Source organism: Sus scrofa, chromosome 17 (assembly GCF_000003025.6).
Source record: "Sus scrofa isolate TJ Tabasco breed Duroc chromosome 17, Sscrofa11.1, whole genome shotgun sequence".
Taxonomy (NCBI): domain Eukaryota; kingdom Metazoa; phylum Chordata; class Mammalia; order Artiodactyla; family Suidae; genus Sus; species Sus scrofa.
Genome location: NC_010459.5, coordinates 52,140,228 through 52,153,869, shown reverse-complemented (window position 1 = coordinate 52,153,869; position 13,642 = coordinate 52,140,228). Strand labels below are relative to the sequence as shown.

The 13,642-nt window shown below is 53.8% G+C and overlaps 1 protein-coding gene and 1 long non-coding RNA gene across 4 annotated transcripts in view; one reads left to right on the top strand and one right to left on the bottom strand.

Moving 5' to 3' along the window:
* Positions 1–13,642, top strand: part of RIPOR3 (RIPOR family member 3) — a 75,916-nt gene that overhangs the window by 10,095 nt on the left and 52,179 nt on the right. The gene's annotated exons all lie outside the window — the stretch shown is intronic.
* Positions 2,225–13,536, bottom strand: LOC110257432. 2 transcript variants are annotated; one of them, XR_002340014.1, is made up of 3 exons: positions 10,352–13,536; positions 5,675–5,813; positions 2,225–3,953 (listed from the first exon to the last, which is right to left on the bottom strand). It is a non-coding gene; the product is annotated as an uncharacterized LOC110257432 (long non-coding RNA). The 2 variants fall into 2 exon arrangements; XR_002340013.1 differs by lacking the exon at positions 10,352–13,536 and having other exon boundaries at positions 5,675–7,636.

Here is a 13,642-nt window from a genome sequence, read left to right as displayed (position 1 = left end):
TTGGCAAGGCAGAGAGGCCGGGAGACCGTGTGGCAGGCTGGTTCCACGCCACATCCCAGCTCTGCTGTTCGTAGCCACGAGCCGTGGACAAGGGACTTGAGCCTGGTGCCTCAGTCTCCTCGTTTCAAAGCGACGGCCATGGTCCCTCCTCCCGAGATTGCTCTAAGGACCAAATGGGTACACACACTGGGAAGAGGCTCTGACCACATGCAAAGTTCTTCCTAAACGTCAGCTTTTATTATTTACTCAGGACCCCCTCACGCTTCCTCCACTGACACTTGAGTCGCAGCTGGTTGTGAAAAGTGTCTTGGAGCTCCCGTTGTGGCCTCTCAGTAATGAACCCACTATCATCCATGGGGACATAGTCTCAATCCCTGGCCCTGCTCAGTGGGTTAAGGATCTGGTGTTGCTGTGAGTTGTGGTGTAGGTCACAGACGTGGCTTGGATCCTGCGTTGCTGTGACTGTGGCATAAGCTGGCAGCTGTAGCTCTGATTCGACCCGTAGCCTGGGAACCTCCATGATGCTGCAGGTGTGGCCCTAACAAGAAAAGAAGAAAAGTATCTTAACTCAGTCCCCTGTTGATGGATGTGAGAGCAGTTCCAGTCTTTTGTGGCTGCACAACCTGTTGCACTGAATAACCTGAGCTCTGTGTGTCCACCCCTCCCTACGGTCTGTGAACTTTGGCTCTGGACTTTCCTCCCCAGCCCCGCAGAATGAGGAGGGGTGTGTGGGCGAAGGGCCAGCCAGGGCCTGGCACTCGGGCCGGCCTGCAGGGCAGGGCCTCCTGAGGCTGGTGGACAGATTTCTTCTTGTCCCTCTGGGGAGTGGCGGCACCTGGCCCCGGGGCCTGGCAAATGCCCGAGGTGGTCTGGAGAAAAGAAATCTGTGCCACACAGGTTCTGCCCACCTTCTGCAATCCTCTTCCTCCAGGAAGCCCCCTGGGATCTCTGTTCCAACTCTCTGGACTCTCTCTGCATGGATTCAGCACCATGGTATCTGGCTCCCTTTTGGGGGGTCCAAACCTTAATATGAGTCGGGAAGGCTGGATTAAGGTCCTGTTGGCCCTCCCACGATGGAAGCCCCTGGGCCTCTCTGTCCTCATCTGTGTGAGCAGGACAGTGATGATAGTGGTGACAACTCAGGAAGGTCCCGGGAGGTCTCAGTGACATAACGTTTATGGCATGTTTGACCCTGTGTCAGGCACGAGAAACAAGCTCGGGTTAGGAATGTCACATCTGTGGGAGGGTCCAGGCTCACCTCTCCCACTGGGCCGTGGGTACTTGCAGGCAGCAGCGTCTGATCTGGAATCAGGTATAAAAAGGGTCAACCTACTGTGTGGACCTGGGCAAGTCATCCTGGGATGAGTTTTCTTTTGAAAAAATGAGGTTTCCTTTTTTTTTTTTTTTTTTTTTTTGACTGTGCCATGGCATGTGGAAGTTCCCTGAGCCAGGGATTGAACCTGTGCCTCAGCAGCAACCCGAGCCACTATACTGACAATGCCAGGACCTTAACCCATTGAGCCACAGAAGACCTCCTAAAAAGTGGGGGTTCTGGTGACACTATCTGGCAGGTTTGTTTTGGAAATTAAATGAGGCAGAGCACACAATGCTTTGGACTTGCCAATGCTCAGCAAATGCTGGCTATTGCTGATATGGGTTATCTTCAGTGTTAACACCATAAATATCCTCGGAATTCCTGTTGTGACTCAGGGGTTACAAACCTGACTAGTATCCATGAGGATGTGGGTTTAACCCCTGGCCTTGCTCAGTGGGTTAAGGATCTGGTGTTGCTGTGAGCTGTGGTGTAGGTTGCAGACACGGCTCTGATCCCTTGTTGCTGTGGCTGTGGTGTAGGCTGGCAGTTCCAGCTCTGATTCAGCCCCTAGCCTGGGAACCTCCTTATGCTGAAGTGAAGCCCAAAAAAGCCAAAAAGAAAATAAAACAAAAGAAAACCCAACATAGTGTCCATGAGGATGTGGGTTCCATCCCTGGCCTCGCTCAGTGGGTGAAGGATCTGGCTTTGCTGCAAGCTCTGGCGTAGGTTGCAGATGGAGCTTGGATCTGACGTCGCTGTGGCTGTGGTGTAGGCCAGCAGCTTCAGCTCTGATTTGACCCCTAGCCTGGGAACTTCTATATGCCATGGGCGCTGCAGTAAAAAAAAACAAAAAAAAACAAAACAAAACAACAACAACAACAACAACAAACAAACCCCAAAACGTGTAAATATCCTCCAAGAATCAGGGTCATGTTGGTATTTAGAGAGTCAAATGGATTGACAAGCAGGGCCAAGCCGGCTTGTTATAAAGCAGGCTGAGGGAGGCATTGCTGGGGGGGCCCATTCTCATGTTGTTGACCCCTTAGGATAGAGGAAAACAACCCAGGATGACTTCAGTTGCGGTTGTGCCATCTGCCAGCATTTAACTCCGCCAGATGCTGGAAGAGGCATTACCACCCCCCACCCTTATTATTATTATTAATATTTTTGCTTTTTAGGGCCACACCTGAGGCATGTGGAGGTTCCTAGGCCAGGGGTCGAATTAGAGCTACAGCTACCAGCCTCCACCACAGCCACACCAGATCCAAGCCATGTCTGCGACCTACACCACAGCTCATGGCACTGCTCGATCCTTAACCCACTGAGGGAGGCCAGGGATCGAACCCACATCCTCCTGGATACTAATCGGGCTCATTCCCACTGAGCCTCAATGGGAACTCCACTGCCCCCATTTTATAGACAAGAAAACTGGGCCCAGAGAGGGGAGGGCCTCACCCTGAGCTGTGCAGCCAGCGCCCAGCCCAGCAGGGGCCCACCCACTGCTCCTGACCCTCAGGGCAGTGGTCTTCACCGACCCTCAGCCCCCAGGCAGGAAATGGATGAGGGGTCAAGACAGTGTCCCTCCGCGGCCAGAGCCGTGCACATTTCTGACATTTTTGCATCTTGGGACAAAGGGTGAAGAAACTTAGATGAACTGTTCTTATTTCCTGGTGGTCAAACACTCCTGACCCGGGGAGGGAGCTTTGCTGCTGGGCTGTGTTCTAAGTGTGGTTTTGCTCCTTGCCTCTGCACCCAAGTGCTCGGCAGCAGCGATTGTAGGAAATCCAGGTCGGCTGAGTCCAGGAATGATCTTCGGAATTGTCCGAAGGGGTCTGATGGGCCACAGGGCCCCCTGGTCCCTGCCCAGTCTGCTGTGGGACCTGCCCTGCAGGAGAGAAAAAAATAAAGGGGCAGATATTCATCGCCCTCGCCTGGCAGTCCCTGGATGCCACCCTCATCCAGTACAGCCTCCTCTTAACTAATCACATCTCCAAAGACTTTATCCAGATAAGGTCACATTCTAAGTCTCCAGGTAGACATGAATTTGGGGTGGGGACACTGTTCGATTCACGACAAGCCCTAATAAATATGTGCCATTATTAATTCTCCTTTCATCACCTACCGAAGCAGCGCATGCCACATGCCAGGCGCTTCTCTGAGCTTCGTTTATTCCCTCCCCCATCTGGCCCTCTCCGCAGCCTTGTGAAGAGTTTCTCTGATTATTTCTGAGACCCAGAGAGGTGAGCCAACTGGACCCAGGTCACACAGCTGGTAAACAGCAAAGGTGGGCTTCAGACGCTTTTCTTTCTGACTCTAAAGCTGGCAAGGTTTCAAGACCCTCCAATCCCACCCAAGAGCTTGGGGTCTCCGAATTTTGTGTCCCAGAGTCCCGGCCATCTAAGCGGCTCACCCCCGGGCACACCTCCCTGCAGACACATCTCCCCGAGAGAGGCCAGAAAAGTGGGGGCGGAAAGCTACCTTGTCTTTATTGAGGCAAATGTGAAGCTGCTCTGCCCGGGACTCTGGCCCAGGGCTCCTGTGGGGAGGAAGCCGGTGTGCCCCCGGCCCTCTGTCGTGCGTGTCAGAGACACACATCATCCGCGACATCTGGGAACACTTTAGGAGTCTTCACGGGGGGCTACAAATTGAAAAATGGTCCATTAAGGTGGGATCTATTCGTCATCAAGACAAGGCTAATAGATGCTCGCAAGGGGATTCACTCTTCCGGGTCGACAAGCCCTGACTTCTGGGGAGCGGTGGGCGCCAGCACGGGCCCCGCAGCAGTGTAAGGCTGTTTCCTCGATGGCGAGGGAGAGCGGGGCCTGGCAGGGCCAGGATGGGGCCCGATGGGGACACATGTGCGTGCAGTCCGACGATGTTTGGCGGTTCCTGTTTTTGTCAAACCTGGGCCATGGCCATGGCGAGGACTTGCTCTGGCTAATGGAAGGCGCGTGCAGTGAGGAGTCAGGAAAGAAAATTTGTAATTTCTAGCAACTGGGGCCCTGGGCCCAGGAAATAGCTGCTCTGTCAGCAGGGGAGAGTCAGTGAGTTGGACACCTATGGGGAGATCAGGGGTCCCTGAAAAACAAAGCCAGCCTGCAGCACTTTGTGGGGACAACCGGTAAGGCTGGCGAGTGTGTAGGGGCCAGACACATGGCAGAGAGCTCTGGCCCACAGCCAGACCGCCTGGTTCCCATCCTGCCTCCCCACCCACCAGCCCCTTAGACGGCCCTGCTGTGAAGCGGGGATTATACCAGAACCCACCTTGTGGGCTTCCAGAGGTGTCCCTGAACTAAGGGCACAGCGTGAGTTCCCATTAATGCTAACCGTTGTTGTCAGACTGCAATAACGGTGGGGGGCTGGCCGCAAACAGAGAAGAGCCAAGGACAGGACTGGAGAGAAGCAGCCCCCACCTTCTGGCCGTGGTTCTAGGGCCAGGCCCCTAACTTGCCCCCTGTGCCCTGAGCAGGAGCCCCCCGCTAGGACCTGCCCCTCAGAGTAACTGGGTGATCAGTGCTGATGGTGGTTGTCACCCAGCATGGGCCACCCTGTGTCCAGCATCCAGGAAGCGGTGGGATCAGCTGGAGGGGGAGGCCCCAGGAGGAGGGGTGGGGAAGCCCCCAAACCACTGCCTGCACAGGAGAGTTGCCTGCGGGCTGACAGCCAGCTGCCTGTGGACATCAAGGGTCTGATTTGCATTCCCAACTCAGGGGCCACAGGACAACAGACAATGGCCCTGTGGCCCTTCTGCCCAGGTGGCTCCGACCCTGGATGAGGTGGGGGATGGTGGGCCTGGGGTGGGTGGGAAGGAGGTCAAGTCTGAGCCAGCTCCGGTTCAGGGGTGGGAGGACTCTTGATGGCTGCGAACTGGACTTCATAGTCCTCCAGGCTCCCAGGCCCTGTGAGGGGCATCCAGGCTGAAAGTCTGCTCTCCTGGCTGGAGTCAGGCATCTGTTAGCATGTGAAGGCCTGGCCCTTCCCCTTTGTCCCCGTCACCCCCAGGTCTGACTGCTCAGGGCCGTGGCACTCATGCCAGCTGGCCGCATCTTTCCTGCAGAGGCCAGTCTCCGGAGCTATCAGAGGCTGTGGCCGTGGCTGTGGGCTTGCTTATCTTCATGGCTCCAAGGCCAGCCAGCTTTGGGGCAGCAGCAGCCCTGCGAGGAACATAATCCACGCAGAAGGGACAGCAGGACCCAGCATGGGGGTGGCGGCGCGAGAGGCAAGGATGCCATGTGCCCCATGCAGGCAGCTCTGAGCACTGGTCCTTTGGAGCCTCGGGAGGCACTGGGGCGGCCAAGTGAGGATGGAGGGGAGGCCTCTCCATGGTGAGGGACCTTCCCGGGGGCAGCCGACACAGACCTTGTCAACAGCTGCTCAGCGAGTGCTCTTGATGGCTTCATCCCCCGATGCTGTGGTCTTTCCACTGCCCTAGCTGGGGTCCCATTCCTTCCTTCCTTCCTTCCTTCCTTCCTTCATTTATTCAGTCTTCGCAGTGAACCTGTAAGGTGGGGAGGTGCTATTATTACTATTACACCCATTTTTAGATGAGGGGAGACATAGTTTCAGTAACTGGTTCCCAGGCACAGAGCTCACAAGGGGCTGTATTAGCTGTCTACTGACTGCTGCACAACACAGGACTCCAAAACTCAGCGGCTTAAAACAACACGTGTTTATGATCTCCCAGTTTCCGTGGGTTGGGGGTCCAGGTCTGGCTTGACTGTGTCCTCTGCTTCTGGGTCTCTCACAGGCTACAGTCAAGGGGTCGGGGGCTCAGGCACCTCAAGGACCAACTGGGGCAGAGTCGTCCCCAGATCCTCTCGGTGGTGGGAGAGGGTGCGGTTGCTCTGTGGCTGTTGGCTTTCGGCCCTTGGTTCCTGGCCACGGGGGCCTCTCCAGCACCGCGGCTTGCTTTGTCAAAAGTGAGAAGCCAAGAAGGGGTGCGTGTGTGTGTGTGTGTGTGTGTGTGTGTGTGTGTGTGTGTGTGAGTTAGGTCACTGCCTTTTACAACCTCATCTGGGAGATGACACCCACCCATCACTTTTGCCACCTTCCATTCATTAGAAGCGAGTCCCTGGGCCAACGTATACTTGAGAGGGTGAATGCCAGGAGGGGTGGGTCGCTGGGGGCCACTTCAGAAGCTGCCCACCACCAGGGCCCAGCTGGGTTTGAACCCCATTAGATAGGGCTCCAAAGCCTTCCCCTCCCCATGTGCCACCTGCCCCAAGGAGGCTGAGAAGAGTTTTCTTCCCAGACCTGGTGCCCGGCCAACACTACAAGTTGGGACGGGCTCCCCCATTCACGTGTTCACTGGACATTTCCTGAGCACCCACTAGACAGGGCGCCCTGTCTAGTGGGGACCCACGTTGAGCGTGCGAATGTTTCCTTACAGCATCCCATGCACGTGTGGAGAAAAATGTCCTTTGTCTCCTGTAAACAATCTGAGATTTCTCGCAAACCCCAGTCCTAGGGCAATAAGGAAAAACGCTGGATTTCGTCTAATCCGGTCACTTTCATCTGACCCAGTACTCCAGGCCTTTAGGGGATGCTCAGTCTCAGATTCCCTCCTGCTCGCCCCCAGCCCCTCCCGCTCCAAGAAGCATCCGAGTCCATGTGTCAGGGAGGAGGTGGCATCTCCAGCCACGTCTGTGGCCTGGATCACTGCTTGCCTTTCTGGCATCTGTGGCTGAAGCTGGCAGCTGGGAGAACTCACGCTTTGGGCCCGGAGCCCTGGCTGCCTGGCTGGTCTTTACCTTGGCTCAGCCCTCCCATTACCACTGCATCTGGCCCCCTGCCCAGGCTGTCCTGCAGTCACTCTGTCCCTTGCCCAAGGTGTGCCCTCACCTGAGCGGGGACATGTTGAGCTCCGGCCAGGCCACTCCCCTGCCCCCGAGGCTGGGAAAAGTGGAACGAGGGGCTTCCCTCCCTTCAAGCTGTTGCACCGTCGGGTTCCTGCCCCTAACCGATGGGCGCTGATCTCAATGCAGCTGACTCCTTGAGCCTCCAGAGGATCAGCGCAAGCCCCAGCTTCTGGAGCCCACCTTACTTGTATGAAAACATCAGTAAGTAGAAGCAGCAGACACGCAGGCTGCCCGTCACACACCGGAGCCTGCTGTAGGCACCTCACACGTGAGCTCCCTTGACGCTTACAGCAACTCCGTGGGGAAGAACTAGTCCTATTTCACAGACAAGGAGACTGAGGCCCAGAGAAGTGACGTGACTTGCTCATGGCCACAGAGCTAGTAAGTGGCAGAGCTGGGGTGTGAACCCAGGTGCCCCTGAATCCGTGCTCTTCGCCACCACCTCCTCCGTCTCCTGCCTCCTCTGGGCTGAAGTGGAAGGGGGGTGCGGGGGGTGGGGGGTGGGTGGGTCTTGCTTCCCCATGTTTGTTCCTTCAGCCAGAGCTGGCAAGCCCAGGGTCACGGTGAAGGGGAGCGTCTCTACTTTCTTAGCAGTGTGGAAAATTTCCATGCCTTTGCTATGCTCACTGGGAGCTAAGGGACAACAGGAAAAAAAAAGTTTTCTGCCAGTGGAGGCTTTTAGGTCTACTGTCTTCTGGCACAATCTATTTTGATGATGAGAAACTGAATGCTGCTACTGCCCAGCTCTTTGTTACTTTGTACAAATCCAGATCTTCCCAGGGCAGATGGAAGACTGAGAACCAGGAGGGGACCGGCTGTTTTCCCACAAAGGCCGAAAGATGCAGTAATATTTTTCCACCTCCGACTTGTTACAGAAATGATCACACAGTTAGTCAGGGTTGTGGTCAACGTGCTGAAGGGGAAATGGAGCAACAGGGTGTGTAACGACTGTCTGAGCCCATTCAGGCTGCTGCGACAAAGTCAGAATCCAGGAGGTCAGGCCACCGTCAGAGCACAGCTCCGTCAACACACTCTGCAACCCTGGCAGAGGCCTGGCCTCGTTTCCCCATCTGGGAAGAGATCATTCTGTCATCTCTGAAAGGATGGAGCAGACACTTTTCCAGGGGGTGACCCGGGATGCTGAACAAGGCATGTCTCAAACTAGGGCGGCCGGGGAGAGCAGGGCAGGACTGCACGCGGGGAAATGGTTCTGAGGCCCTCCATCCCCAACGCCTCCCCTCTCCCTCTTCCTCTCCTGCACCCTCCTTCCTCCTTGCCCCCATCTAAGCCGATCTAAGACTACCACTTACTGCGCCCACCATTGTGCAAGCGTTACTCAGAGATAGCCCTAGGCAGTGAGTAGTATTAATACCCCCATTTTATAGAAAGGACGACTGAGACTCAGAGAGGTTAAGCAACTCATCCACAGTGACACAGCAAGAACGTGGCAGGCCCCCAGGTCTGGTGACTCCAAAGCCTTAGCCATCCTCCCACCACTGCTGTGCCATTTGGGTTCCTGGATGAGGCAGGGAGAGGATTTGCCCCAGAAAAAACTTCAAGAACCAGACTCCAGAAACCCTGAGAGCTATTAATTCTGTGCATGGTCCATGCCTTCCCTTTGCTGTGAAGGAGCTGGGCCAGGGGGCTGAACTGAGGTTACAACATGTTAAGAACTTAAAGTAGAAACCCAGTTTTTAAATGTTCTAGGTCAAGGCAGGCAGTTTCCTCTGGGGACAGGGTGGGTTCCAGTCCATTTAACTGGAGGAGACGGGGGTGGAGGGATGTTAACTTTCTTGGTTGATGGTTAACGTTCCTTCCCAAGGGTATGTATGATTGATGCTGATGTTTTTAAACAAAATTCAACCAAGCTAGACTCAGCGCCCCAGAAAGCTAAGGAGACAGCATTCATGAAAACTTTGGAGGGAATAAGGATATTCCAGATAATGTGCCTCCTTTTTGACTCTCCTCATGCAAAGTAGAGGCCCTCTTATCACATAGACCTCACAGGAGGGGGCTTCCAGGCACCTACATCTTAAGAAATTGGTGTGTCCTATCTGCACTCAAGGCCTCTTGTCTTGACTGGATCAAAGAGAAAAAACAAAATAGACCCCCAGCTGTCATTATCAGATGTTCCCCCTATTACATTTGCCAAACACTTTTTTGGTCCCCATTCTGGGGCCTGCCTGGGAAAAAGAATCTATATATTAAGACACTTGGAGTTACATGCAACAAAACCCCAATTCATACCGTCTCAAGCAAGAAAGAGAATATATTGGCGCACATCAATGAAAATGAAAAGTCTAGGATGAGGGGTAGCTTCAGGTATGGCTGGATCCAGCAGGGTGGGTAGGGGTGGGGGATCTTATGGCTGATTTGCAGTGACCTGGCCTGGAAGAGATTTCCTTGGCTGAACCCGACATGGTGGCTGTAAGGATATGGTGGTAGGAATGGGCCTCAGGGGTGTGCACTGAGAAAGGGTAAAGAATCATTCACCACTTTGAGAAACTTTGAGTGAAGGAAAGTCATCAACAGAGAGATCTTAAGTTCTGCGTGATTCAGTTAGATCTTAAGAATCTGATCCATTCCAAGTTCTGAGGAACGTTACAGAGTATTTGAGTTTCGGTGGTAAATACGTGTAACACCAAAATACCATTCATGCCCATCCTTCAATGCACGGCAGGCATTGCTAATGGATCACAGCACCCTTTCCTAGTGAGGGGCAGACTCCACTTGAATACTGCATCAGAAGCAACACACACTCAGCAGTTGGTGCCAGAACAAGAGCCTAAACCATTTGCAATTTCTGTTCTAAGCTAAGGAAATGGAAACCCTGAGATCAGAGGGATGTGCTCAGCGTCATGCAGAAACCCGGGGACTTGACTCCCCGCCCCCCCCGACTCCCGACCAGCCTCTTTTCCTGTGGGATTCTGCCTGATTTCAGCATTGACAGGAGAGAGTCTCTCCCTCCATGGAGATTTCCACTCCAGACAGCTGCTGCCCATGGAAAAGAAATAGACTTGAGGTCAGAGGAAAGCCAGAAAGCTCGGCCACTCACCCGCTCTTGCTGAGAAGAGCGCCTGGAGCTCAGTGCACTTGGGGGGCTGGTGGACAGGACGATGGCCGGGGTGCCCACCAGTGAAAGCATTTGCCCACCCACATGGGCTTTTTGGTGCCCTACCTTAAATACGATAAAGCCCGGTGATATGTCCCACTAGACACACATTCTCAATGGGCGGTGATGCTGAAGTGGTTTCCTCCTGGGGCCGGGGGTCAGGGCTGTCCCAGAGGGAAGGAGAAAAATGCAGAGTAAGTCCTGACACAGCTCTTATTCTCCCAGCTCAGCCTTGTCCAAATGGAGGAAGAAAGCGTGCCAAACAACCAGCCACTTCTTTGGCTGTAGGTACTGGGGGTGGGGGGCCCGACTGTGATGTGCGGGGTCGGAACTGAGCAATTTCAGGGGGTTGACATCGAGCACGCCACCTGCCTCTCACAAAGCCAAGAGCTTTGCATGCGCTACTTTAACTCACATTCACGAGGAATTTTTCCTTCCGAATAGACGCTGAACCAGGGGCTTGGCGGGAGGGAGCCAGGCTGCCCACAGTCACCTCCAGTGAGGGCCGATCTTGGCTCCAAGTCAGGCCTGCCTGGCCCAGGTTCTGACCTGGCTGCGCCCTGTGGGCTGGCTGACGCTGTGAAGAGGAACAGGACAGAGTACGTGTGCCCTGGGGAGGCCATTAAGTCTGTTGCCCCCGGCGGCGGTGTGCAAGGTGCTGGTGGGCTCAGAGGAGCCTGCGGTTGTTCCCAGAAAGCACAGAGCATGCACTTGGGAAAACATCACCAATAACAAGAGAATACCCCTGGTGACCCCCTTAGTTAAACTTACGGCCCACAGAGAGGTGCAGCTCCCCCCCATATTGTGCAGGTGAGACAACTGAGGCTCAGGAAGGAGAACTGACTCACCCCAAGTCCCACGGCCATGAGCAGTGGGCCCAGGACTTGAATCCGTAATCCGGGTCCCAGTACACTGACTCCCCGGGGGGCCCACGAGAACTGGTAGGAACCAAAGGGTGGCAGGGCAGTGATGGAGCATCTGACAGGAGGGTGCTGTCCTCCCACCCATGGACAGAGAAACACCTAAGGGTGCTGTGCTTCGCTGCCTACAACAGATTCCCTCCCCACCTCCTGGGAGGGGGGTGGGATTGCAGTGATGACGGCAGCACCTATGACGTCTACCACCTGGGCTCACCCTGGTCCTGGGACCTGGCACTTAACGAGCACCCAGTTTCACAGATGTGGCCAATTGTTATTGCTTCTTTATTTCCTTTGGAAATTTACTTTTAATATGTTTTGGCTTTCGGCATCCTCAGGGGGTCTGGCCCTAATCAAGTCGGCCCCGACCGATGACAACAGCAGATGTTCCCAGGTAGGCTGGACACACCCACGCCTCTGGTGGGTCTGGCAGAGGCTGGAGGGAGAGTCAAGTTTGCGGCTAATCCTTTTCCTCATCAGCCATCAGCTCCTTGGAGCCTCTGCAGAACCATCTGGAAGGGAAGTGTGAGGGCAGATGTGGCCAGAGCAAAAGGCCTGCAGTTGGCGGAGCTTCGCTCGGTGTTTTGGAAGAGGCACCGCACCTGGAGCCCATTAGATGCAGGTTCCCATCCCAGAACTGTCACTCACTGCTAAGCCTCTCTGCCTGGGTGAGAACTGGTTTTCCCCCAGGAGTGCCCCGAGCCTGCTGAGTGAATGCTATTTGTCCCTAGTGTTGGCTAAACTCACTGTGGACAACAGCTGTGCTGCGGGGCCCAAGGGAAACGGAAGACATATTTCTACCCCTTCTCTCCCAGGCCCCGACCTGCCCTTCAGCCTCAGGAGTTCCTGGCTTCACCCTTTGTCCAGGATCTCCAGAGAGATCCTGATAAGAGCAGTTCTGAGGCTGAGAGGGGGTTGTTATGAGGACAGCGCGTTCTGCAGCCAAGACCTGACCTCCTCACCCCTCCTTCCGAGTGCTTCAGACCAGAAAAGAACTTGTCACTTGGGACATACAGGGACATGGCTTTGAATCCTAACTATCCCAAAGGGCTTCTGCCTGCTGTGGTGTGGTGTGCTTGGGTTCTATGGATCATAAATCTACTCTAACAATTCCAAGTAAAAAGTGGATGTCTTAGAAGGTTCTAGAGACATTCCTTTTGGTTAAACAAAACAGACAAACACCAAACCCCAGAAAACCTAATAAAACGAATTTGAAGAGTTGTTGATCCATGTAATGGAAAAGTCCAGTGGTAGGGTGGATTTCAGGTCAAGTTTGATCCAGCTGCTCAACACTATCCTGGGGATCCAGATTGCCACCTATCCCTCTTCCATATACATCTGTGTGCATGGTCATTCAAGCTCCAAATATCCATGACCCTTCAGCTCAAGTATTTGCACCAGCTGAGATGTTCTGTGTTTCTTCATGTGTATTCCTGAGAGAGGGAATCGGATGTCCAAGCTCATCCTTTCAGGCCAAGCACCAGCAGTTGTATGTTTCTGGCCAGCAGAGTTGATGGTCTCCCCTGGGTCCAGGGTCCAATGTTTGTTCAGTCATTAGTGGCCAGACCACAAAGGTCACATGCTTGCTCCAACCCAGTGGAGGCAGGACATCTGATAAGTGGTCATGGACCAGTCAAGCCACCCGGATGCCTTCCCAGAGACTGAGTCTCAGGAGTCCCCAGAACTCTGCAATTCCCCCCTGGACTGAAGACTATCTTAAGAGTCCTTTTTTGCTCTAATTAGTAATTTTAGGACAATTTTAAGGTTGAGTCTGGTTAGTCCTAGCTATTTCTTGAGGCTCTGTTTCTGGTTCACTCAGGAGGAGAAACTCAGACTTGGTTCAGGAAATGGTTTTAATCCCTGTTCCTAAGAAATCAGTCAGTAACTACGTGTGTCCACCGTCAGTAAGCCCAGGATTATTCTCAGATGGCTGTTGACAGGCAGCTGGGCTGCTTCTCCAAACAAATTCTGCATTACTTTATTACTTTCATAACCAGGAAAAAGGTTTGATCTTCAAAACAATGCACCCACGTCATCGATCAGGCTGGAAGAACTTGTTTGGCCAAATTTAGAACCCACAAGAAGGTCAGAGGCTAAATTTAGAACTAAACTCTGAACCCTGAGGGCCAGCAGCTCTGTCTGGCACTGGGTGCTTGCTAATTCCACCTGCCACCTTGACTTTTGTTGAATCTTTTCCTGTAACTATGTGTCCACGGAATTCTTGCAGGATGACATAGTCTTTAAGGGCACGATCTGAAATCTAAAGCCCGTCTCTGCGTAAGTTGTGTGACTCTGGGAATGTGTTTACCCTCCCTGAGACTTGGTTTCATCTATTTTTTTTTTTTTTTTTTTTTTGTCTTTTGTCTTTTGTCGTATTTTACGGCTGCACCCATGGCATATGGAGGTTCCCAGGCTAGGCGTCAAATCGGAGCTACAGCTG